Here is a 27,975-nt window from a genome sequence, read left to right as displayed (position 1 = left end):
GACAGTTTCCTCCCGTGGCTGGTGTTTGGTATCAGTGATGTGGACTGGAGTCCTGTGGATGAGCTCTCCAGCGCAGTGGCCGCAGGGTAGTAGGACATCTGTCATGGTGGCACCTTCTCACAGGTGAGAATTCCAATAATACCAGGCAGAAGGTGTATGTAATTTTCTGATCTAGACTTAGAAGTTACATAGCATCACTTCTTTCATACTCTACTGATTGAAATAGTCATTAAGTCCACCCACATAGCCCACCTCTTGATGGAAGGATTGTCAAAAATCTTTGGAGCCATGTTTTAAGCAACCACTGTTTGTGCTCTGGTCACCAATTATTTTCATTCCTTCTACATCCAAAATACATTCATCCTCTGTCAGGATCCACCCCCGTTCCACCTGCTCATGTTTCATCCCATTACAACATCAAGCTCAGACCTGATGAGATCCAGAATCTTGTTATCTAAAGCAGCTTTAGAGAGAAGAGTTTCTTCAGATATAGTTCCTTGTGTTCAGCTCTGTGAATACTATTCTTCTCGATCTGAAGATCTGTAATCTCAATAAACAAGTTATCTGCTTCCACATACCAAATAAAAAATGGTGGAATAGGCCTTGGGTAACTGCCAAACACTCCTCTCCAAAAAGGGGGAAAACAGAAGGCATAGGAGTCACTGATCTACAGCATATCTGAACTACAGCTGGGCAGGTATTGCCGGTTTTTAAATTAGGGATCAGTGCTGTTCCCTAGGACTAATTCTCTGTGGATTTTGGTTTGCCCTGAGAACCTTGGCTCTGTCCTATGATTAATCCTTCCTTTCATGAGAAATGGCCCTTGGTGCAGCTGAGTACTTTTCTGTCTGCTTCCTGCTCAAAGTCTTCTCTTCATTTTGTACTATGCCCATTTCAGTCCAAACTGGCACAATTCCTTCAAAAACTTTATGAGCTTCCAGTGTGCCAATTTAAAATCTACTCCATCAGGTAAAAGTCACGCTCACAAATCTCTTCCAGGCGAGCCCTTCTTTACCTTGAGCTCCCTAGGAAGCTGCTGAGAGACAACACTCATCATTCTTAGAAGCCTTATTGTTTAATGGAGGGGTCACGGAAATGTAGAAGGGCTTTTCTTCTTGGAAAATGTCTCTGAGGCACCACCGGAATAATTCTGAAGGTTTAATAATGTAGCCACAATATTGGCTTTGTATTTACCATGAGACCACATTTTTCTAGATTTGATATGTCTCTTAAGATCCTTTTTACTTTGAGAATCTTCTTCTAGAAGAGACTGGAAAGAGTTTTATATTTGAGCCCATCAAACCTTGGTTCTCTTATAGTTTCTCTACATAATCCGGGAAATGGAACAACTTCTTCTTTGGCTTATCTTGCTGTATCCGTGACATGTATATGCTAAAAGAAACCAGTTGGCATTTTTTGGCACTCTGCCTGGATATCTCTTTAGCCCAGTCCATCAGTTTATGAGGTACATTTTCTATTTTCCATGTTACTGCAGGAAATAGTTTTGCTAAAGTTTTTCACTATTGAACAAGGATCTCCTTTCCTCCAGCTTCCAATAACGTCTTCCTCAATTACCTTTAAGCTCTCACTGACAATTTCTTCAAGGGCCATTAGACTTTTGAGCAGTTTCCTCAAGGCCCTTCCAGCTTTTTCTCATCATCCAGTCTCCAGTCCCAAAGTCAATGCACAGGTTTTAGGGTTTTGTTGTTATTGTTTTCAGCAGTATCCCACTTCCAGGTGATAAATTCTGTTTTAGTTACTATGGCTGTGTAACAAATTACCATAAAAATTTAGCAGCTTAAAATGATCTTATTGTTTTGCTTGTGATTTTGTGGACCAGTAATTCAGAAAGAGCTCGAAGGGGCAATTCTTCTTGGGGTCTTCCGTGCAGTTGCTGGGGATCCAGTTGCCTGAAAGCTCAATTGGCCTGGATGTCCAAGAAGCCTCACTCACATGGCTGCCAGTTGATTTCACCTGTCCACTGGGAGCTCAGCTGCAGGTTTTGACAGTGTTTGTAGGTGGCCTTTCCAGCATCGTGGCTGCAGGGTAGTTAAATGTCTTTCATGATGTCTGGCTTCTTCCACAGAGTGTCCCAAGAGGACCAGACAGAAGCTCTCGAGCCTTTTCTGACTTGGTCTCGGAGGTCACCTCACTTACACCTTCCTCTGCGGCTGAAGCCATCATGAGGCTTTCAGGTTTCAAGGGGATGGAATATAGACCCCGCATTTTGATAGGAGTTGCGTCCTGGAATTTTGGGGCCATGTACTAAGTTTACCACACTAGGGTAAACATATCAACAAATTACCTTGAAGATCTGTTTATTTCATAATTTGACAGCAGAGACAACCGCTCGCTTGAACAACGTCCTTCACACCAAGTTGATTAAATTACTTCTGCGCTGGTCCAGATGTGGTCAGTGTAGCAGCCCATCTTTTCTTCTAACTACAGGACTGCCGAAAAAGCTGGCTGTAAAATATTAAGAGTCAGCATCTTGGCAAAAGAAAACAGGGCTCTCAACAAGGCATATCTGGTGACAAAAACAATTTTCAGAACTTTATCTCTTGATTTAGACATGTGGTTTACCCAGTGTTTTTTCCTTCGTTTATTAAAGAACTGCAAGGGGCACACCTAGGCTCTGCCAGCTTTTCTTCTGTGGTGGCGCTGGGGTTTCAGGCGGCTCCTGCAGGATAATGTCTTGGCTTGGCTGGTAAGTAACAGTTCTATATGTGTTTTACAGAGATAAGCAGCTAAATCAGAAGAATGCAGATTTGCGTTTTCCTTGCTGGGAAAATGATGAGTCCACCATAAACAGCTATCTGTGTAGCATATCAAGATTGTCATTAAATCCCGAGGTGACACTTGAGAAGCTTACAGGGGAACTGGTGGCTTTCAACCTAAGTGGGAAAAGTTTTTACAGTTTTGCAACAACTTTGCTGTGCTTTCTCATTACGGGGGTTGGCACCACTGTTGCTTAGGTTGGCATAGCGCCTTCACATACGGGGTAGAACTGTGGAACACCCAGGGGATTAAATTATTAAGTTAATGTGATATCAGAAAGGAATTTGAAGTGCTGAAAATTATTTCACTTAAGATAAAGATAAAAAGAAATCAGAGTTCCTTCATCATGAATCCTCCCATACTCTTATCTCTATCCAGGTCAGCCTTGTCCTTTCTTGGTGGTCTGGTGACTTCCCCCCCCTGCCTGCTGGCTGTCTTCCCAACCATCTTCGTTGGAATACTGGACCTCCTAATTCTTCCCCGCTTTGTTAAGCTTTCTATAGAGTGCCCCTTTTGCCTTCTCAACTGAACTGAAACGTTAATTTGCTGTGATGACACTCCCTTTCTCAAACCCATCAGGAGGGGACTGTACGTTCTCTCTCCCCCAGGCCTGGGGCTAGAAGATTGAGCCAGATTCCCCCTAGCTCTCTTACTTGACCTCTCTATGATATTGGCATGGATATTTAATTCCTTCTTGAAACTCTCTGTTCTCTTGGCTTCCGATGCATTATTGTCTCTGATTATACCCTTTCTTCACAGACTTTCAGTATGGTTCCTTCTCTTTGCCCTGCCCTTTTGGGGGATTAGTCTTTCATTGGGTTTTTCCATGTCTAAAACCATGTCCATAATCTCCTACTTTCTACATCCCTTCACCCTCTGCTTCCCCAATCCACGTACCCTTTTCCTTTGGTCCTTGTTTTAGTTAATGGTATATTCATCAATTTGGCCATCAGACTGAAAACCTCAGGGTCACCCCTCACCCCAAAATTCACTTAGTGGTCACATATGATAGATGCCACCTCTAAAACATTTTTTGATTCGACTTACGTCACTCAATAACTGCCATTGTTTTAGTTCAGATATCATCTTCTCTTTTCTGATCTCAGTATTCTCTTACTTGATTTCGCTCCCTTCAGGTTCTTGTACCACCAACCCACCCTCCGTATGGAAACCCTGTTGATTTTCCTACTGCACAAGTAGAATCATGTGATTTTCTTTTTTCAAAGTCCCTGTCTGTTCTCTGTTTTATGCAGGATTAAACCCAGTGAACCAGCCTAGCTTTCCGGTTTCAAATCTGCTTTTTCTTTCTAGCTCAATGGGACAGTTTTCCACTTCTTTAAAATAGAATATGACATGCTCTTTCAAACTTCCTATATTCAGACTGTCTATTCCCAATATCTGGACTGTTTTCCATCTTCCTTCCTCTGAGGATCAATCCTTTTTGAGACATGGTTCAAACGTTATCTCCTTATTTGAGTTTTTTCCTACCATAGTACCTAGGGAATGGAATGGAATAAACAGAATTTATTGAGTGTTAGGTATTTACCAAAGCATTTTGCCAAGTATTTAGAAATTGTTATTTCATTTAATCCTCACAAAAGCTCATGTAGTAATTACTGTTAGCTCTTTATAGATGAAGAAACTGAGCCTTAGAGGGGGTGGATAGCTTTTTGAGAACGTGGATTTACCGGGGCAGGCACTGTGTCCATTTGACTCTGTGGCCTTCAGCGTTGGCCCTCAAGAGTAAGCACTTCGTAAATGTTTATTGGAGGAAGAAGAATGCAGGCTATGGACAGAGCATGAGCTACGCAGACACAACAACTCGGTAACAGAAGTTCTCAGAATACTGGAGGTTATTGTAACATGGGATAGGAAATAGGAGCAGAGGCAGAGGAGAGGAAGTGTTCTTTCCAAAAGGAGGTTTAATACCTCAAGCTCAAGGCAGTGACACTTGAATGTTGATATCCATGGGAATATATGGACGTCCGATTGCTCTCTGCCCATAGTAATCTGTGGAATAGTCCATCTGATCGTGTACCAAGTGAGGACTAGGTGGCACTGAATACAGTAAGACACCCAATAATTTATATTTTTCCAAGCCAGCATTATTTCTTAGTATGTTAAAAAACAAAATCATATGATCTTTAGTCTATCTTTAGTCTATCTTACCACATTATTTACAACTCAGTCAAACCCTTCAAAGTCGAATAAGTAGGAATACTTATTACAATGTATTTTCGGAAATTAAAAACTTAAAAGAAATTCAAAGCCTTTTAAAGCTTTAAAGCTCTGTTTTGATAGGTATGCATTAATGTTGACTTCACCAATATTTGAGATTTATGTAATTTTGTCTTGTATCATATTGTAACATTTACAAAGTTCCAAGTGGATTGACATATAAAAAAATTAGACTATGAAAGTATCAAAACATAGGGAACTATGAAAGAAAAAAAAACTGCAAAATAAACATGAAAATTGAAGGCAGACCGGTGACATTTGTCATGTAGAACAAATTTTATATTTTTTTATATGATACCTCCAGAGGACGTCAAGAAAGCCTGGAATTTTAGAGAGGGGTTTTGAGAACATTCTGGCCCCGATCCCTAGTTGTAAAATCAGCAAGTGAGGCACAGAAGGGTAAGTGATCAGCTCCAGTCAAGGACAGAGCAGAAGCAGAGTTGGTCACTATCGGCCGATACATTTCCAAGTCCTTGATTTCTCTTTATTTTCACAATTGTGTATAAAATGAAATGAGAGCTTCATTATCAATGGAGGAACAAGACCATCTAGCCTTGACAGCCAGTGTGGTTTGTTAAGGAAGGAGGGAGTCACTTAAATTGTGTCTCTATCTCTTTCCCTAGCATGGGCCCCATGAGATCTAACACTGCACAGTGAGAGGCATAAAAGGTGATAAATACCCTGGAAATATAGTTTGAACCTCGAACATGAGGAGTTACAAGAAACATAACTTAGAAAGAGGCAATTAGGAAGGATGTGCTTATCTTAGGCTTTCCCAGATTATATGTAACCTTGCATTTTAGTATAAAACTGCCAAAGCCAGTAACAGTTTGGTTTATTTTGGGGGGGGAAGGGAGGATGGACATTCAGACAAGTCAAGTAAAGAAGAAATTCTTGCTTGAGAATTATCTTTATGGCTGTTAATTGCACACTGTTCTATATTCTCTATTTATTAAATAAAAATTATTATTCGTGGACTATTCACTCCTTTTCGTGCTCCAGTCTGAAGTTTTACTCCGAAGGGTAGAAGGATCTGCTTTAACTCAGAAAGTTTTTGAAGATTTCCAGAACCCGGGTCCTTGCCTTTCTCCCACTAGTCCTTATCCGATGCTGGGGGATCCGGCTCAGCGCGTTTGGAGAGAAAGCTCTTTGATTGTCCTGCATTTGGCCAGCTTCCAGCTGTGCTCCATGATGATGAAGTGTGCTTTTACCCAAAAAAGTTCAGAAAAGCTTAAATTATTCTCGAAAACAGAAAGTGTTATCAGCCTTTATACACAATTTAAAGCCCAGATAATGACGAGCTTTTCCTACCTCCAGACAGACGCTGCTCCAAGGAGACCAGTCGCCAACTGCAAGGATGAGATCCAGATCTCAAATACAGCAGGGCAGCATACCTTTCTGATGCCTTCGCCAGGTACCGTTGCCCTCCTTTATCTAGTGTCATTTCCTGCCCTCTCCTCTGACTTTTCCAAATAGCCAGATATTTATTCGAATTTGCGTTAAGCCAACTTTAGGGCATTATCCTTTTGTCATGAAGAGCAGGTTGCCATGGTTTATTTGCTTTTGCTTGCCACTTTATTTAAACCAGTACAAGGACTCTGATAAACATCAGGGAAGACGATTACAGTGAAAGAATGAAATAAAGTTCAGGTGCAAAGTAGAGGACATGGACAAAGAGACTGTTTCGATTTAGGAGATGAGAAAATTAGACTCTTGCGTTTCTTTGAAGTACGTAGTACCTATTGTTTTATGGAATAAATTATAAATTGCTATCTACTGCACCTCTTATAATAGGATGTCCAATATTTTAGGTATTTTCTTACAGTAGAGAACTAAAAACTAATTTCTGATATTTCTCCAATCGGCTATGTCAGATCATTTCTCTGTGGCTTTCTTGACTTTCTCACCCCAGCTTGGCCCAAGCCTCACATTCAAGATTTTTTCATTGTAGGACTCCCCTCTTTTGGACCCCAGCTGTGAAGAGAACCTCCCCCAGCCCTGAAAGGGGACTCAGTTTCTTGGCTTCCACTAAGCTGCACAGTCAGGTGCAGGCGGACAGAACACCTGGGCAGCCCCGAGCCTGTTTTGCTTGGAAGCCACCTGATCAAAGCTGCCTAACTCTCAGATGCCCTGCTGGTTTGCTCTGGGAGTTGGTAGCTGAACCTCATGCAACTTATCCACTGTTATTCACCAGTCTTCTATCCCCCGTCAGCATTGGCCCAGAGTCAGTAAGATTCGTTCAGCCCTTCGTTACCGGTCTAATGACGCTCCAGCTGCTAAGGGATAAAATGAACGCAATGGATGTGGTCCTGCTCTTTGGAACTTAAGGTCTATTTGGGAACTCGGATATGTAAACAGGCAGTTACATACCTCAGGGGGCTGGGAAAGAGGAAGATCAATGTGTTGGGTAGTCACTGGGGAGGATGCGTAAACCGGTGCAGGGAAGGCTTCCCAGAAAAGGTGGCGCGTCCAGTGAGACCCACAGGGTGAGTTGGAGTCAGCCAACTGAAGTGCAGAAGGCGCGTCAGACAGAGGAAACGGCACCAGCAAAAGTCAAGAAGAGAGGGCACCCCGTGTCAGGAAAGGAAGGGAGTTCAACGTTAGCGGACCGCGGAGTGTGTGTGCGCTTTAGGGCTGGCAGAGCCGGGAGGGGGCGCAGGGAACAACACGGAGAGGCTGGAGAGGGCTTTGGGAAGCATGGGAATCAGTTGGAACTCTACCTTAAGGATATTGAGAAGCCTTTGGAACAGTGACGTGAGTGGACTTGTGTGTTTAACAAGACCTTGCTGGCTAAAGGGAGCAAATGGCCTGGCAGGGCACGCTTGGGAGGCCACTGCACTTTCCCGAGCAAGAGAATGCAAGGACCTGTCTTAGCTGGGTGGCACTGAGGGTGCCGAGAAGGGAGTGGAGCTTTAGGAGAGGCTTTAGGAGACAGAATGGATGGACTTGGTGACTGACGGGATGCAGGGAAGAAGGAGTGGAAGGAGGCATGATGCTTTGGTTTCTGGGTTGAACAATGGGATGGACTAGGATGACGTTTTCTGGCCTAGAAAAGGAGAGGCATTTGATCCTCCTAGTTCCCGACGAGCAGCCATAATTTCTTCACCATTCTTCCTTTTTCCTGCTTCTCACACTAACTGGGCTTGCCCCTCTCCCTTTCCCTATTTTCCGTAGGCCACGGCCAAGTTTACCTTATAGAGCTTCTAGTTTCGTTGCATTTTAGAAGTGCTTGATTTTTCTCCTACAGAAAACCTAGCCTCTTAAGTTCATACATTTGTACCTACTTTCTTCTCTGTCAGAAATGTCCCCATCTTTTATTTTTCAGGCAAACTTTGCCAATCTGTTTAGGCCCAGATCAGCTGTCGTCACCTCAGTGAAGCCATCCCCAGCTCCCGCAGGTGGAGATTGGGATTCCACCCTCCTCTTCCACATTTGTTCACGGCTCCATAATAGGACTTACTACCCATTGTGTTGTCTGTCCACTTCCTCTTCACCTTTCCGCCAGCCCATCACCTCCCACAGGATTATTATTAGCTCCTTGAAGGCAGCTAATTGTATCTGTCTTGTTCATATTTCTGTTGTCATCATCAAAGGGAGGAACTTGCAATATTAGATGTTCAATAGGAGTTTAATGATGAATATGAATGAACAGTCCATGTGCTTTTCTTTACAAATTACTTCCAACCTCCATTTCTTTCAAAAATTTTTTCTCAGCTAATCCTATTCTTTAGCCAATTTGCCAAAACCTACTTGAATCTTTCTTGTAATAATTGTCTTTTTGTGTGTGTGTGTGAGGAAGATTTACCCTGAGCTGACATCTATGCAATCTTCCTCTACTTTGTATGTGGGATGCCACAAGAGCATGGCTGATGAGTGGAGCAGGTCCACACCCACGATACGAACCCACGAACCCAGGCCACCAAAGTGGAGGGTGTAGAACTTTAACCAGTCAGCCACAGGGTCGGCCCCTAATAATTGTCTTTTTATGTGAATAACTAAGCTGGTGCTACGGCACTCTTGAATCTGTCTGAAACACTAAGTTCCCTAAGAACAGGCTAGTGTTGTGTATGTACAATGTTGCTCACGATCCTCTAACATATCCCCGACAGGGATATCTCTATCTCTAACATACCCCTGCGGTCAGGGACATGGGGTTAGTTGTGACATCTTAGACAAATTACTTAAACCTTTCTAAGTCTTGGTTTCCTCAGATATAAAATGGTAATAATCCTTATCCCATGAGTTTTTTGCAGGAATTAATTGAGCAAATGCATTTAGAACATTTAACACTGTCAAATGCTCAGTATATGCCATCTATTCTTAATCTCTGCCCTCCCTGTAATAGTTAAACTTTGTATATTTTTATAACTGCTGATTATTTTTAAAAATTTTATTCTAAAAGGCTGGTGAGTGTGTGTGTGTATATCTATATGTGTGCATGCGTGTGTGTGCACGTGTGCCTTTAACAGATGTTGGTAAATGCATTTTTCAAGAAGGCAGTGTATAGAGATACATTGCTTTGGTCAAGGGGGCCCTCATGGTCTGTATGTTTGCCTTTAGCCATAACCTTTTAAAATCTCTTGTTTTCCTGCTCATTTGTCATCTACTTTTTGCTTATATGTTTCTTCTTGCTCTAGTGGCAACCGTATCTTTTATTTCTTTGGATCTGTATAGTGCCAAATATTATGTTTTGTGCTTATTAGGCTTTCAGTAAATATCTGAACAACTTTAGCCTTGCCCCTTTGACCTGGAAATATGGGAGAAACAGCTCAATCTCTCCAGTTGTGTCTACAAAGAGCTGTGAGCCTCTGGAGGGAGAGAGAAAGAGGTCAAGAATGATGATTTCCCGTCAGTGCAGAAAGCTTTGAGAATCCTCTCATCTGCTCTTCTAAGTGGAGGGAGTTCTTTTTCCTCTCCAGCGCTCTGTGCTGCAGCACCCAAAGTGAATTCTTGAGGAACTAAGGGAAGATGGGAGCTGATCCAAAGTTCCTACACTAACCTCTACGGCTGCAGGAGTCAGAGAGCATCATCTGGGCTCAGAAATGATGAAGTGCTTTAGAGAACCATATGGTTAAAGGCACTCGGTTGTGTTCTCTAGTCTTGCAAGCCCCAGCCTCCTATGAGTACCAGTTCTAAAAGGGCAAAGCAGGTACCCTCTCTTCCTCCCTCCTCCCTCCCTCCATTCCTTCCTTTCTTCCCTCCCTCCCTTCCTCCCTCCCTCCTTTCCTTCCTTCCTTCTCTTTAGGAACATTTTCATTGTTTTTGTAAAAATGATGCATGCTTATTACAAAAACTTCAAGCAGTGTAGTAAAAGTATACTTCATCTCTTTTACATTGCCTTCCTGACTTTCATTAGGATCACTCTTTTAGGACTAGGATTTGAGGTCTTATTTTCATGGTTCCTGCATACAATATAAATGACAGCACTTCTAACAGCGTGGTTCAGGCTGGCTCCAGAGGCTTCTCCATGCCACAGGGTTACCTATGCTAGATCTTCAAGGTACCCTGCTGAGGCCGTCATGGTAAGGTGTTGTTATCTCAAGATCTCTCCCTCCCTCCATTGGAAGAAACTTACCTACATGTGAGATGATGAAGTTATGAAGTTTATTGATACCCTGGTTTACTCAGGTGGTCTCACTCTTTCTCCCTCTCCTCTCTGTGTGTCCCTTGAGGCTGTGGGTTGTGAGACCTTCCTGGGTAGAGCAAAAGTCATCATTCCAGAGTATATGCATAGATGTGGTCCTCCTGATCGAATTCTCAAGCCGTCTTGAAAAAGCTACTTCTAGGAATGCGCAAAAGGTGGTATGAACCTGCATAAACTCTGTTTCTCCTTTTCTTTTGAAGATCTACATACATACCCTAATTCAGAGAAAATTTAATTACATAAGATACCCATGGGACCCTTGGAATCGGGAGCTCAAGTTATCATTCATCTTTTCTTAGCATGGAGTATGTCTCACTAAGTGTTATCAAATAGACATCCTGGGGAAGCTTTGCGTTTTTCATTAACATTAGGTTTATATGTGTATGGTGTCCTACTGGAAGAGGGAGAAGATACCCCGGTCCTGCACAGAGTAGGTGAACAGTAAATATTGTTGTGGACATTGGAGCCAGGCCACCACTGAGCTCTTTAGAAACTGGGTGGCTTGGTTACTCTGCCCCTTACAGACTCCTTTAATGTCAATTTCAAGATGAGGAAGGTCTTTGAAGATTTTAGTAACCCCTTCATGGTTTACCTTGCAGAGAAGGTAGCATCACTGGGCATGCACAGTGTCGACTGAAAGTTACCTGAGTCTTCAGGAGACAGCCATGCTGTTAGGAAAGCACGAATGTGATCTCAGAGGCAGCAAAGCTCAGTGAATGTTTATATTGATAAAATTATTAGAGGGTTAATTTAGGGACATTAAGATATTAACCCCTGAGTTATGCTTGCTGTACACTTATTAGTACAGTCCCATTGCCATGAGGAAATTGAGGAAATGGAACTCAGAAAGAGTCTGTCACCAAACTTTGCTTATAGTATATGCTCACTAACCATTTGATGAAGGAACAAGGAAATGGGTGAATGGATTGGCACCACCCTATATATGTCTCTTAAGATGTCTGCCAATTTATTCTTACACATTTTTCTCAGTGATCTTTCTAGTTTCTTTAGCTTTGCAAGTTATACTAGAATGTGTGTACTTCTGGAGAAAGTTATGGTAACTGTTACATTTTACTATTATTATTATAATTATTTCATAGTATCTGATGAGCAATGACATTAAATCCTATGGAACCCAAAGTCAGGCAAGTATATTTTGAAAACCATTAACTATAATAACACTAATGGTTTAAGAACTGTTTGTTTTCTGCTAAAAAATGGTATAAGTGAAAGATATTTTTGAAATGATTCACCCATTTCACAGAGAAAAAATGAAAAAGAGGTTTGGAAAGTTCCTTAGGCTTTGCATAGAAAACAAGTGGTAGATGAAGGCTAGAAACTCAGGAATTTATTTCTTCATCCTGTGCTTAACCAATTGGAGACAGGCCGTCTCCAGACTATATTTTCTTTTTAATAGCTATAAAGTGAATGAACTCAAAGAACAGACTAGCATCCTGCTGAGATTGATACGAAAAAAGACAGGGGAAGAAAAGATTCCTCATTAATGGATTTATATTTTAGTGATAGGGCTGAGGGGGTGGAAAGGTCATTTTGGAGAGTAAAGTGAAATATAGAGCAGGCAGAAAAATTATCTCGTTATCTGACTTAGAGACGTGAGGCTGCACGTTATCCCCTGTTCGTTTATTTTTTCTCCTAGTTTTCCTTTTATTTTTAGATAAATGTGAGTCAGACAGATGAGACAAGAGTAATTTTTAGAAACTCTCTTCCTTTGTGAGCTTTTGGGAGCAGAGCTTTGCTCCCTTTCTATGCTTGGATTGGAAGCACTGTTTGATCGCAAAGGGAGAACATGCGGAACCAGGCATTCGATCAGAATTTGGGGATAAGTTGGTAAAACAACCAAAATATCTTATTGAAAGGGGAGTATATTAGGCCACTATCAGACAAAATTTAAAACTTGTTTTGAAAATTGGAATTGAAATTCTCTCCAGATGATCAAGAAAGAAAAGGAAAGACAGTGTACCCCTCAGTTGGACGAGGGCAGTGTGATTAGAAGGTGACTATTTTGGAGACCGTGCACTTGGTGACAGTTCCCTTACATATAAACAGCTTCATTTAATTTTCAACAGTTACTTGGCCAGGGATGTTTAATTCAGAGAAATACGTAGTTGAGAAACTTTAGGCCCTGAGAGTCCAACTGTGTTGTCCACCGTCTTAATAATAGAGTGACAGAGGCCAGGATACCCATCGTTTTTCTGGCTCCAACCCTCTGCTCTTGCCTCCACCTGGAAGTTCTCCGGTGGTGCCTACTATCTTTTAGCACTGGTGATGTGGATGAGTAAAGTGCCTTGTGTCCCAGAGACCTCACAATGTGACACACACAAATGGTGAGATACAGCTTGTAACTGTTACACTCATACGTATGTACAGGGCGTAGTCACAGCACAAAGAGGGAATAGTCAGCTCTGCTGGGGTTGGGATGAAGCAGGTCAGCCGAGATTTTATGGAGGAGGGGAAAAAGCCAATTAAGCTGGGTCTTCCATGTTGACAAGGCTCAGTAGGTCATCTGTGGTGGAGGGAAAAATCTGCACAAAATGGCTTGAAACAATGCATAGAAGATGTGTTTGCAGGATTGCCAGATGAAATACAGGACACCCAGTTAAAACTGAACTTCAGATAAATCACAAAGAATGTGTTAGTATAAGTATATCCTGTGCAATATTTGGAACATACTTATACTAACGCATTCTTTGTGGTTTATCTGAAATTCAAATTTGATTGGGCGTTCTGTAAGTTTTTTGCTAAATCTGGCATGCTATGCCTTTGGGCTTCATTGGAGTGTGTGTAAGGCTGGGAGCAGTGGAAGGAGTGCTGAGGGAGGTGGGCTGGGGCTTAATGACAGAGGATGTGCTCTTGCCATATGTAGGATAAACAGTTTAATCCTAAAACAGGATTATCAACTGGAAGAAAATATTTGAAAATCATATATCTGACAAGGGGTTGATTTCTGAAATATACAAAGAACTCATCCAATTCAACAGCAACAAAAATGAACAATTCAATCAAAAAATGGGCAGAGGATATGAAGTCATTTTGCAAAGGTATACAGATGGCCAACAGGCACATGAAAAGATGTTGAACCTTACCAATTATTAGGGAAATGCAAATCAAAACTGCAATGAGATACCACTTTACACCTGTCAGAATTGCTATAATCAGCAAGACAAGAAATGACAAGTGTTGGAGAGGATGTGGAGAAAAGGAAACCCTCATCCACTGCTGATGGGAATGCAAACTGGTGCAGCCACTATGGAAAACAGTATGGAGATTTCTCAAAAAATTAAAAATAGAAATATCATTTGACCCAGCTATTCCACTACTGCATATTTATCCAAAGAACATGAAATCAATAATTCAGAAAGAAACATGCACCTCTATGTTCATCACAGCATTATTCACAATAGCCAAGATGTGGAAGCAACCCAAGCACCTATCAATGGATGAATGGGTAAAGAAGATATGGTGTAAATATAGTGGAATACTACTCAGACATAAAAAATACAAAATAGTGCCATTTGCAACAACATGGGTGGACCTTGAGGGTATTATGCTAAGTGAAGTAAGTCAGACAGAGAAAGACAAAAACTGTATGATTTCACTCATATGTGGAAGATAAACAAACATGTAGATAAGGAGAACAGATTAGTGGTTACCAGAGGGGAAGGGGAAGGGGGGAAGGTAAAAGGGGTAAAGGGGCAAATGTGATGGATGGAAACTAGACTACTGGTGATGAACGTGATGCAGTCGACACAGAAACTGAAATATAATAACGTACACTTGAAATTTACGCAATGTTATAAGCCGATCTGACCTCAATAAACTAATTAAACAAAAACAAGATTACCTTACAAATGAACACCTGTTTGTCCTATGAATGGGGTAATTTATGTCGCTTAATTAAAAACAAAAAGCAATTGAACAAAACATTGTCTCTGATGAAAAGGACTTCTCTGTTCAAAGAGACGTATAATAAAATGATTTACAACAAACCTGCAAATAAAATACTAGTGTCCGGTTATTCTTTTCTGAAAAATGAAAAGAGAAAAGGATGAAACTTTTGGATTAGAGAGGAGAAAATTAAATAAAACCAGCAGGATACATTTATGTTACATATATGGTACATATGTGTTTCCTGTTTAATTTTTAAGTGGAGGAAAAGACAGGCAGAATTGTATTATCCCTGTGTGAGTTCCAGCTAAACTAAAGACATTCTGCTCTGACTCAGTACCATGGAATTCCTCCCAGAGTCACAGAAGAAGGCATATCCCCTGAGGACGATTGGGAACCACTCTGTGGATGGCAGGTGGCATTCTTACATTTATTTAAATTTCAAAGGGTAATAGATCATTAAAAAAGCCATTTTATTACTGTACTTCTTCTTAACGATGTCCAACATATCCATGACATTGGATGATATAGTGTGTCTCCTGCATTAGCAGTGTCAGCTGAAAGGAGGCATCTAAAGATTTCATTATTTACAAAATAAAATGGTTTGTGGGAGCAGTGACTGCATACCAATTTAGATTTCTCTCTCCCTCCTCATTAAATACGCGGCTGTGTCTTTTATTTACTTTCCTCCTTGCTCCAGAAAGGATTTAAGGCAGCTCATAAATATGTGCGAGACCTATCACTCCTACACATGGGCTGCTCAAGCATTTTGATGATCGTACATTTTAAAGTTAAATGCAGAGACTTCTGTCTCGATGATTAGCGTGTGTGTGTGTGTGTGCGCTTCTGGGGGAAGTTTTGGTAACCGTTACATTTTACGAACAGTATTATTTTGTTTTTATTATTTCATAGTGTCTAACAATGGCATAAGTCCTATGGGCACCGTAGCTCAGCAAGCAGAGTTTGAAAACCCTTAGATACAAAAATTCTATTTGACTTGGAGAATTTGCCTTGGTTTCATTTTTATTTAATAGGGGATTTCACTGTCCTTTGCTTAAGCCTGTTCTCACTTTAGATGAGGTTAAGGAAAGAAAAGATCTAACATGGTAAACACAATCTGAGTTTCATCATCAACACTTTCATATAAAGACAAGATAAATAATCAAAAGTAGATGTTGTCATAATGAATGACTTTGATGCATTGTGCTTCCCTGGATTATTTTTACTTTGGTAGGCGTGCTATTCTTGCTTAAAAATAAAGTGCTATTAGTAATCAAGGATGTGAGTTGATAAGTCCATTTTTTAAGCATGGTCTATTTGAGATCTTGCCTTACCTGGGAAAGGATTAAAACTTCAGCGAGAAAGGTTTAGGGGCCAGAGTTGAGCATGTTGGAATGGGTTGCCTTCCAGATGTTGTTTTCAATGGTTTGGCAGGCAGCTTGTCAAATGAGCTGGGGTTTACTGAATCTGATGATGACACTACTAGGCTCAAAATGAGCTTCACAGGCTGGACAAATGGCTGAACTCATACAACGAAGTTTAATAGGAGTAAACAACAAATACATAGCCCTGTACCTGGGTTCAGAAAACCAACTGGAAAAATAGTTCATATTGAAAATGCTGGGAAAAAACGGCCTAGGTCTCTTACGTAATAGTGAGTTCAAAATAACTCAACAGAACAATGGAGCTTCCATAAGTCTAATAGGATTTCGGTCAATGTTGGAGTAAACTTTCCAGGCTAAGGAAGATGTGATAACCCAACTCAACATTCCACAGTGGTCAATACTTTCTTTTAATCCTGAGTTCATATCTAGGCACCACTCTTTAAGAGATCACGCTTTGAAAAACACAAGATGTACTTGGTGAGAGGACAGATATAAAATCATGTCAAAAGAAGAAAAACTACAGGAACAGAAGATGTTTTATCTGGAGGAAAGAAGAGCTTTATTGTGAAAGAGGAAAAGGTCTATTCTCTCTACTGTCAAATGTATACAAAGACCAATACATAGGAGTTTCCAAATAAGGATGGACTTTCTTATAGTCAATCCTGTGTAGACAGAATGGGCTGCCTCAGGTGATCAGCACGTCTCGCCTGCTGGAGAGGCTCAAGAGAGATGACTGGCACATTGAATTTAGACCCAGACCTTTGTAGTCCCTTCTGAATCTGGTATTGTGTAATTCCAAGGATGTTTAGAATATTTACAAATGTTTTTCTGGTATGCAAACCTTCGAAAAAAGTCAGTTATTTATTTTAGGAAATTTAGAGACATTACAAAACATAAAAGAAAAACACCAAGCTAGCTTCTGTTATCACATAGACAAAGAAACTGGTTGATTGACTGGAAAATTCAATTTTGATGCTCAGGTATCTAGGAAACATGGCTTGTTTTTCTGGTTATTTGGTCATCTTGCCTACATACATGCCTTTTCAATATAATTCTCAATATAAACAGGCAAAATGAATTAGAACAAATATACATAAACCCCCAATCAAAGCAGTTTGAAAAGTACATTAACTGTAAAATTCCATTACTATCAGAAATTTTGTGTTGGTTGCATTTACGTACCATTGTCTCTTTCCAGTCTTTTAACATACAACAAAAAATCTCTAGATAACAAATGCTTGTGAAGTGCCAGCCAATGGTTCTCTTGTTTCCAAGAATATTTGATATTATAAAATACCCATATGACAAAATAAGTCAGTTCCTTGGAGTTTAATAAGATTCATAAAAACAATTCTATGGTCCTTTTTGTTTTTCTTCCTATCAACACCCCTTATATTTCATTTCTTCTAGCCACCAGCTGGCTTTTTTTTCCCACCACAAATGACTCTAAACTGCAAGATAATTATACAAAAAGAGATTTGCTCCAAAAGTTACATAGAGCCAACTATGTCAGCAATGGAAAGAACTAGTACATTTTGTTTTGAAAATTAAAAAAAAAATCCTAGATTTGGAAATTTGCCTACTTAATCCTCAAATTCTCTTGACTGCAGAATTCTAAGGGAAGAGGCTCACCTTGTCTTTTTCATTTATTTCTAAAACTATGAGGTAAAAATTTGGGGCATCTTTAAATAGCATCTCTTGTCACATTAAATTACATTGAAATGTAAAATGTAGAATGATAAATTATAGTATAATAGTGTATATATTTGTCTGTTAATTTAGATGTTTAGATGGTGTTGAACTTTTCATAACTAGGAGTCGAAATCATGGTAGGAGTTTTGATATATTCCTTAGTTACAAACTCTTGCTGTTAAAGTCCATTAGCATCTTGTTCCCTTCCCTTTCTTGATAGCTCAATGGTACTACACGGTACACTTAGTTCCAGAATTTAGAAATCAAACTAGATTTGTCCAGCCAGAGTCATCTCAAATTGTCTTTCAGAAAATGAACATGTAGGCAGAAGAGCAGATGGCATGCTGTCTCCATAACTTTATTTTCTCAAAAAATGCAAGCCAGTTCAATCCACTGCTTTCCAGGCAAGATACTTCCTAAGAATCGAATCTCTGAGGAGACACTGCGCTAACCTTTTGCCTTAAGATATAAACTCTCAGGGGCATGGCAATAATGCATGAGGGTTACAAAATCATGCTGAAAATATTTTAAATCTTGAGCTCTCCAGGAGGCTAAAAGAGAGGCTGCCCTGTGGTCCTGTGTTCTAACCAATCCTACCAGGCTAAGGGCTCACTCTGGAGCACACCAATGCGTATTGTGCCGTTTAATCGAAGAGCAAATTTGTGCTTTCATAAAATGCATATTTGAAAAACAAAGCACTGCTCAAATATGAGGTCTTGTGGTTACAAATCATTTTAATAGACATACTAAACCCCACAACTTTTAATTCATGAAAGAGCTTAGAGCCTGCTTGTTGCACAGGATTAAGTTCTATCCTAATTACTTTCTCAGAAAAGCCAGTGGAAAATTAGATGCATCCCACCAGGCAATAAATATATCACACGAAACAAAATGTAAACTAGAGAACAATCAACCCCTTTTTCTTTGTTCTTTCAAAGGAGAAGTGGATCCGACCTTTAAAAAAAAAGATCAAGAGCATTTTATGGGAAATTCAGGAAAAAAACTATTTGGACTGAAATCAAAATGTTATGAATAGTACTTTCTAAGTAATGACACATATCAGCAGTATTTGTAACCATAAGAACAATGTGATAAATTTTAATCACTTGGGACTCCAGCTCTGTGGGAAGTGCTTACTACACAGACATCATTTATAGGTTTCCAGTTATGACCTACGTCTAAAAGACATTTTAATGATAACTGGAGAAAGTAGATAGATTGTCTTCCTAGAGTGTTGAAGTTCCTGCTTGTTGTCATCCTCAGCTCTATTAAAGAGCAGAGCCTTTCAAAGGTACTCTTCGTCTAGCCATCAGGATGCAAGACCAAAGGGATGGAACTATCTAAGATAAAATATGCCAGAAACGTACACTCCTCAGGATTTCCTGTGGGAGTCTGACCAAAATAAAGCAATATTAATAAATATAAATTTTGGAACACTATTATCAACAGAAACAAGGTCTTGAAATATACCCTTGAAATTCTTCTAGTTTCCTCAGGCAGGTCAACTATTTCAATGTAACTGTGCAAAATGTTAGACCTCCCTATGGGGACAATGCTTTAAATTATATTAAAGACTCAAAGATCCTAATGGACATGCTAAGGGAAGGAGTTTAATTTGTTGGATGCTCTAAATTTTTTAGCTCACTCAGGGTCCTTTAGCCCCTTGACCTTGAAAACATTTTGGGACAAAAAAGGGTTGTTTCAAAGTATCTCAGTATCAAAAAATATGCAATGGGCCAATCTGCTTTTTATCTTTTCCCATCTTTGCTGCACTTTTGGAGAGAAAGAAAGCTCAGGTGATGGAGATGGAATAAAAGAAAGATGAAAGAAATAACCAAGGAAGAGAAGACTTGTGTTCTTAAATCATATCAGGCTTAGTTAGATTTTATCCCAATAATTTAAAAAACATCCCTTTGAATGTAGCTCAAAGCCAAGTAAGATTTCTGGTTTCAGTTTTCTCATGAGGCAAGACCTGATGGGACTTGAGTCTGGCAACTCTTGGCTTCCATACCATCCACAGCAAGTGGATCACCTTTCTCAGTCAGGGAGACTATTGACTATTGTCCCTTCCCAGCCTTTGGCCACCAACCACGTAGGGGAATGAGATGACTTCTGGCTCTTTTCTTTCTGATTACAAGTGGTTTCAAAGTATTTTTTAAACCCACAGAATCTAATTTTCCTTAGTAGACTTAAGGAAATATCCCACTCAAATCTAGCAATTTTGCAACCAATTGGGGTAAAATCCTTTTTTTAAAAGGTTATTTGCCCAGTAGAACTAATCGCAAATGGGCTTGATGTCTCCAGCTTTTGGCAAAATCAGTAGCTACTAAAATCAGAGAGTACCAGGAATAGAAGGTGGGGCAGCAATCACTACTCTGCCTTGGAGAGGAAATAAATACCCATAAATCTAAGGAGGCTTCTGTTTTCTAGTTAAAAATTTTCTAAAGTTTGTTCTTTCAAAAAGTTGCTTCTTTAAAGGTGTGAATGATCAAAGCAGTAGCATGTCAAAGATAATCACCAAATGGAATCACCAAACATGTCACCTGAGCCATGTTTTGGACCTCCAAGGACTTTGTCTTATTGTTTTTATATTACAGTGTAAGACCTGGTGTTAAACTAACGAAAGAAAGTACTCAGAATCAAGGTTTGTTAGTGGACACGTTGAAGCACCGGGATTCATGTTTTGCTTGTTGCCTCTGAAGAGGGGGCCAGACGCCAGCTTTTTTGACCATCCAGTACACGGCTCTGCCTAGTTCACTAAACAACTGCTCTCAAGAAAACACAGCCCTTTCTCAACTGGGCTGAGCTGCAAGTACCACTGATAACCTGGCCCCATGTGAAGGGACCAAGTTCATCTACGACATTTAAGTCATAGAATTTTCCAGTTTTAAGTGACCTTAACAACCTAGATACTTCCCAACTCCTCCGATCCCACCAATGAGTGGTCCTGTGACTTGCCTCGTCTTCCAACCCAGGTCTCTAGATTCAATGGTTTATTTTGTTTTCTCTTGCTCCTAGAAACCCACAACCATGGTTGATGTTTGTTGTAATTGTTCTTTCTTTCTTTTTCTATTCTTTTTCTTCGCTTTTAATTTTTTAAGGAAAAACTCTTTATCTTAATGGAAAGTCATGTCAGTGGAAATGTTTTTCTAAATGCTTTTTATTTTCTCTCAATCTACTCTTTCAAGAATGCTTATCTTATGAGAAAAGACTGTGTCATGAGCTGAGTGTCTGTAGAACTGTTGAAAATGCTGAATGATTACAATACAGCAAAAGAATGATATTCCACACCGACTTCTCGGTTAGGTTAGCTGATTACACTTTCTACAGATTAGCAGAGAGAACTAGTTATTTAACTGTAGCTATGCCTCTTGTAGATGTGATAGGCTATCTACTCAAGAAGTTTTGAACTCTAGAACACTTTTAGTGTTTTGGTTTCAACTGAAACACCATACTTCTCGCCCTATCTCTGTTCCCTATTTTATGGCTGTGGATAAAGTGTAGACAAAGGAGCGCTCCAATTATGTGTTTCACTCGAAGTCTCTGTGAAGCAGGCGAATTCCAGCGCATGACAGATTGTGCTATTTCAGTCCACAAGACCTTTATTGCAGATCCTGGAGTTCAGACTAACAAAGATATAATGATAATAATCAGCTATCATACAGGATAAGAGGAAATGAGGAGAAGGAAGAAGGTACATTATAGTTGATGGATAAATGATATCTCATAAATGACAGAGGTTTGTGGCCCATCCTGAGGACTAGCAGATTTATCAATTACTTTTGACTTTTTCATTCACAGGGATGTTTATTGTTGAACAGTCAATCCAAACCACGCTGTACTTTTGAACTTCCCATTCTAACGGGAAGGCCTTGTCACAGGGAAATCAGAATTCGCGCAGATTTGAGAAGTGATGTAAGATACCACATACTGTGTTTTACAGCCTTTGAAGCTGAGGCCTTACCCGCCTATAACATACACATCATTCCAACACTCACAGGCTTAGCTGTGATGAACAGCTCCACGGAGACTGAAGTTATTCAACCAGTGTCCCAGCCCCTGGCTCACCAGAACCCTCCTCCAGGAGCAGGCCCCTTTGAAGGCCTCTGTGTCCAGAGGAGATGTATGGCCACATCAAGGGTCAAGAATCCATCCAGCTCTGATTATCCACATTGTTGTTGCCTAGGACCCAGATCTGCAAGTGCTTCTAAGCCCGTTGAGCACGATGATCAGGTTTCATGACATTTATCCTTCACTGAGAGGCCTCTTTGCTTTAGTTCCCTTCATAGTGTCTCCACAAGGAAACGTCATCTGACTTGGTTAGGGTTGTGTGTCACAGCTCCTCAGGGGGAACAACATTTCTATCGTTAAAAAACAGAGAGCATCTATAAAATTTTTATCCCCAAGTTTCTCTTCCTTCAGGTTGTTCAGTCTGTCAAGAACAAAGCATGGCTTAACTGACGGTCAACAGGGTTCTACTTGGGAAATAACATTTTTGCTTCTTTAACATGAAGATATCTTACTTTTGGTGCTGCTAGCCTCGATTTGCATGAAACAGTCACTAATGGACCCCTGATTCCAGTTTTAAAAGAACACGGTAGAATGGGAAGCATCCTCTGTATTGTCAGAGCGGAAAGATTGCTATATTCAACCGCACAATTTCATTTTCAAGCAAGACAGTGTCAGCCCTCTGTTATTAATGACTGGAATTTAAAAAAACAACAACAAACCATTCAGATATTTTTCCAAGACTCACAATCTGAAGGCTTCCCATTTTGCCAAACCTCCCACTGGACAAGTAGGAAAGATAAACAAAGCAACGGGCCCCGGGGCTGAACATGCTGACCAGCTCACAGGCCCGAGGAGTCGAAATGTTTCATCCCGTATCCAGTGTCTCCCAGAAGGACATCTAGTAGGAGGAAAGAGGAAGCACGAGGTTAGGAACTTGGAGAGATCGGGCAGATAGTCAAAGCGCTGGAGAGATGAGGCAGCCTGTAACTGATTAGCTGAGCGTCTCCCTGGGGCCCTGCAAACATCCGACAGCCAGCAGGGAGAGCGGGGGTCTTCCGATGGTCCAGGCTCCAGTTGTGCCTGCACCCACTACTGGCCAGGGGGTTCCTCAAGGTGTGTTGGGGACAGTCCAGGACATGCTGAAAGTGTAAAGGCTTAAATCTACGTTTGCTGAACCGAAGACCTGGTGAAAAATATCACTGCCAGGCCTGCTTTCATGCAAGAGGCAGAATGAGAATGGGAGGGGAAGAAAATGTGTGTCATGACATTTCAAATGTCATTTAAAATCCATCAGATGAATATGCTTAGCAGGCATAGGGTACCAGAGGCATGCATCAGTACAGTAAAGGGAAAAGCCCTTTGTTTTTGATGAGGATTTTACTGAAAAGTCCTAAGGATTTCAAGCTTATACTTAACCAGAAGAGTAAATAGCCGAGGGATAAATAGAATTCAGTTAGTGAAAGAAGGATCTGTTTTGACATTGCTCCTTTGGTCCATTAAGGAATCACTTACTAATCTATGGCTGTGTTTGCAAAAGGATGGCGCGCCGAGGTTCTGAGAGTTCACTGGACACATCTGAGCCACACTCTCTCTCATCAGCACGATAATAGATGGTTTGATCTGGAAGGGCCTTGGGGACCAGCTCACCCCATGTTCTCAACCACAGTGGGCACAGTGACCCTTTGAATTATAAATATTTTGTACCATCCTCTTTGCTAGCTGAAATAAAATTCATACACAGTTTTTCTACCTGTACACAGCATTCTTAGAACTTAGAACAGAATTGGCTTCTAGGCTCAGATAGTAATGAATAGGTTACTCCACTATGCCTGGGGGACATTTTTGGGTGGGACTGTTCCATGTGTAACAGAACATCACGCATCCTTGGTTAGGTCCATTCGATGCCAGGACGGACCTGTCTCCTGTCTCAAGTCTTCGTGGGAGCCGTAACTGTTCCTTTATAATTTTCTAAATATTCCTGCACTCAGATGTTGAGAACTACTTTTCTATTCTAATCTTCTCAGTTTGCAGATTTGAAAATTGAAGTTAAATCCTTTGATCGGTATCATACAACTAGTTTGTGCCAGCATCAGGACTACTCAAGCATGCTCATGGATTGGTTACCCCTTAACTGAATTCTTTTCTAAGCCTCCTTGCAATCTCTAATGGCTTGCACCCTGACACTCGGGCTCCAGCCTGCTTTGTTTTCTTATATCCTCTAGTCTTTTTCTTGGACCCAGCCTGTATACTCATCCCCAAAACATGCTGTCTATCTGCCACTTTGGTGTTGTTTTTCACACCTTACCTGCTCAAAGTGCCCTCTCTGATCATCTTGTTTCAAATGTTCTCTGTTCCATGAAGGATTTCCTCATGCCCACACCTGAAACAGTCTCTGCCTCTAGTTAACTTTTGTAGAAGTCCTTGTCCCGTCCTTGTGCTGTCACTCATTGACTTGCTCCATTTCAGGAGTGTGTCTACCTCGTAAACACCTCGACGGCACAGCCTAGGCTTCACGCTCTTTGTGTTCCGTCCACTGCTCATCACAGCTATCTAACACAGAGTACCTACCTAGAACCGGTTCTCATTTTTTATTGTTGAGTCAATGCAGTGTACACAGTCCTCAACCAAAGGGATGCTTACCGTTCAAGTTAACTTCTCTTGTTCATCCCTGAACGAGGCAAAACACAACTCTCCAGCAACATGGCTGTGCTGGGGAACATCTGGGAAAGAACAGCAGAGACATCAGTCTGGCTCGCGGTGGTCAGGAAATGAAGTGGCTCATTCCTAGCAGCGGCCCATTTTGTATTTTGGAGGCAGAGATATAAACAATGGCAGGCTCTGTTAAAGGCAGCTGCAGTCACAAATCTCCCAACAAGCTTCGTATGTGCAAATTACAGAAAGGACTCCTGGTACCATATTGGGCTTCTCAGTCACACAGCAGGAGTGGAGCAATCACTGTCATGAGTGTCATCCTTGAATACGATGCAGAACAACGCGTTCATATCCCACTTGCCATGTGAGTGAAGGTGGAAGAGAAATGGGGTAGGGTCGCTGACACCAGCTGGTCGTTTGTTAGGCTGTTTATTAACCCTCTGCAAAATTTGAACAGAAATTTCATCCTTGAACACACAAATTTTTTTTTGAAGTTTAAGTGGAAAATAGCCCTCAAATTAAATCTGCACCAATTTTATAGATTCTATCTAACTTCAGGTTTTCTTCTTTCCAAGTGTCTGCTGATTCGTTGTCAGGTTGTTTGGGTTATCGCCTTCTCATCTGAACGTTTTATTGTGAAAGTGTGAGATGTGAGATCTAACATGATGTATTAGGCATATAAGTAATCAGGGAAAAATGTAGTTAAGCCCATGTATTCTTTGAAAATATGCATAAATATTTACAAATTATAGAGTTAAATCCAACTTTTCTGTTAAATGAAATATATTCCAATTTTTTTGTAAATGAGAAACATCAAACTTTGGAAAGCAGTAGGAGAGCAAAGCAAAAACACTGGGAAAATTGATTCCTAACCCCAACAAAGCACTCGCACATAATTTTCATAACATCTCTTGCCCTAACACCTTGACAGACTTACACTTTCTGAAGTGTATTTATGTACACTTTCAAGTAAGATTGGTAAGAATTTTGAGGATTAGCTGTACATCTGGACAGAAGCGATCTAAAGTCAGTGCTTCCTTAATTGTTAAAGACACTTTTCATCGTATTTCTGGCTTCTTGGGTTTGTGATTCATGGTTCATGATATCAAATTTCGAAATAGTTTAATTTGTGAACAATTTTCTTGCTCTTCCTAGGATTTTCCTCACTGTACAGAAATGAGAGCAGAGTTTGTCTATACGTCAGCAGTATGGGCAATAACTGACCTGGGAGAAGTGGCCCTCTCTGGACTGGCCCAGTGAGCAGAACGCTTTCATTATTCACTGCTTTGCGTGGTTTGGTTAAATAGCAAATTCCACTTGGAAGAGATACTTTTAATTTAGAGTCTTCTATATTTTAAATTTTTATTTGTGGCTATTACATAAGCTTTAGTGAGAGTTTTACATTAAGTGACCAATCATCTAAAACACTAGAGAAAGTGATAGAGGATGGATAGGCTCAGACTGGAGAGGGTGGGAAGAAGAGACATCATTCCAGGAGTGTGGAGGATGATCTATGGAAATAATAAAAATGTATGGTTTTGTGCTATTCCTAGTTAGAAGCTGAAGGTTAAACATGATTGGTGATGGTGTTGTTTCCCATTTTATCAATGAACACACAGTAATTATTCTGTGAGGCTCACTTCCAGTCATAAGAGTCAGTCAGCTGGAGGGATACACAATTAACATTCAACGGCGGTTCTGTGCAGTGATAACAGACCACAACGACAGTCTTGTCCATGACATGGAGAGAGCATGCAGTGGTTCCCCTTGATGAATGGTTGAGAATCCTTTCCGAAGGTAGGTGCAGACTTGTTGGATGATTTTGATCGAATCAGTCGGTTCCATGAAAATGGGCAGACACTATGTGTAATTTAAAAAAAATCAACATGAATTGTTTGTTTGACCTGAAATAACTAGTCATTTTAGTCAAGATGGGCAAACTCTATGCATTTTTAGACAAAGACTCATAGAACTAGGAGGGTGGGTTCTGAGATCAGTGGAGGTGGAGTCCCGTGGATCTGGAGCTCTGTGATCTGCCTTGTGGCAATCAGACCCATAGGCCTGGGCTTACCTTCAGAGTGACATGTGCACATTCCAGAGAAAAGGATCTTACAAGAATATTGTGGGATGAAAAAGAAAAAAAAGGATCCATTCTCACTTATTTACCATTAATAATGTTAACCAGAGCAAAGGAATATGGTGCTTCATACTCATTTGACCTAGATTATCAATATCCATCTTCAAAAATGATTTCTGTGGGCGGTAAATGCATCGGGAATGTTTAGTGGTAATACCTTTGTGTTCATAAACAAATCACCTGGATCAATCTCTGTGACCATTTACTGCATGGAACTGTACCAAGAATCCTAGGCTCTGGGCCCTTTACAGGGCTCCAGGCACATGACCCACGAGTGAAGGTCAAGACACACTTTCCAGGCCTTGCTCCAGGTTACACATCAATATGCAATGTGTCCTTATTGATAAATTCTGCTCCTCGTTAGGATGGAGAAGCCCACCTATCGTTTTTTAACCCAGCCTTTCAGCTGCATGTCTAACATGCAATTCTACACCTGCCCCTCCTCCAGCTGAGCTCGTCTCTTCTCCCACATCCACTGGCGTTTCCTGCCAGCCCCAACTCTTCCACTTAAGATTCTGCCCATCCTTTAAGACGTATCTCAAATGTCGCCTCTTTCAGGAAGAGTTCCCACATCCTTCCAGCTAAATCCATCTTATTCTCTTCATTATTTTCATGCTTCATACACTCAGTAAGCGTACAGACATTTCAGGGGAGGAAGAAAGGGAAAATAAATAGTTTTATCATGTGTTCAAGATTTTTAACAGTACTTAAAAGTAACTTTTATTGCTTCTTGTACTACATTAATAACACACATTCATTGAAAATAAATACAGTGATTCTATTAATAATTTAGTGTATATCCTTCCATTACTTTTATCTATGTTTGTGGGTGAGTGTGTCTGGGTAGATATACAACATTTTTTACAAAAAATGAGACCACAAGACAAAACTGTTTAAATTGTTTATTTTTCATTTATTGATATATAGTATAGTTCTACATTTGTAACAAAAAAATTTCAATAACTGGACTGTATTTTAGTGAATGGAGATGGCTAAGTTTATTTAACTAATGCCTTATTTTGGGACATTTCAGTTTTCTTCTATTTTTTGCTTTTATAAACATTCTTATAGCAGAAGAATTTTTTCACATCTGTTCAAAAATATTTATTAGTTTTTTGCCTTGGCATACTGTGATAATCCTTCTGTGATGTGTTATTTTCCTCTGGATAAAAAAAAAAAAAATTTAAAAATCAGTGTCAAAGTATATGAATACATTAAAGTTTTGATCTCCCAATATCTTCTTCAAATTAGGATATATACTTATTTTTACACCTTTGCCAACAGATTGGGGAACACCATATTGCATTTATTTGATTTCCAATGGGTCTTTACATTTAAAAATGTATTTTGGCCATTTTGTTTCTTTTTCTTCCTTCTTTTGTGAATTAAAAGTTATTATCCATTGTACATTTTAAATATTAGTTGTTCATCTCTTTTTTATTGATTTGGAAAGCTTCTTTATATATTAAACAGATTAACTATTTGTCTCTCACTATATTGCAAGTGTTTCCCTTTTTTTCTTTGTCTTTTTA

General features: G+C 40.2%; 2 long non-coding RNA genes across 3 annotated transcripts in view; one reads left to right on the top strand and one right to left on the bottom strand.

Annotated features, from left to right (window-relative positions):
* The window catches only part of LOC138915861 (uncharacterized), an 81,651-nt gene extending 53,716 nt beyond the window's left edge, over window positions 1-27,935 (top strand). For both annotated transcript variants that reach the window (XR_011422244.1, XR_011422245.1), the window contains 3 exons: window positions 2,612-2,707; window positions 6,334-6,430; window positions 25,462-27,935. This is a non-coding gene — a long non-coding RNA (uncharacterized lncRNA). The remainder of the gene's footprint in view (window positions 1-2,611; window positions 2,708-6,333; window positions 6,431-25,461) is intronic.
* LOC138915863 (uncharacterized) lies at window positions 21,228-24,429 on the bottom strand. The gene is made up of 2 exons (XR_011422247.1): window positions 24,295-24,429; window positions 21,228-22,552 (listed from the first exon to the last, which is right to left on the bottom strand). It is a non-coding gene; the product is annotated as an uncharacterized lncRNA (long non-coding RNA).
* Window positions 27,936-27,975: the final 40 nt, after the last annotated feature.

This window comes from Equus caballus, chromosome 10 (genome assembly GCF_041296265.1).
Source record: "Equus caballus isolate H_3958 breed thoroughbred chromosome 10, TB-T2T, whole genome shotgun sequence".
In the NCBI taxonomy this organism is placed as follows: Eukaryota; Metazoa; Chordata; class Mammalia; order Perissodactyla; family Equidae; genus Equus; species Equus caballus.
The sequence above is the reverse complement of the archived record's forward strand: the minus strand, read 5'-3'. Positions and strand labels throughout refer to the sequence as shown.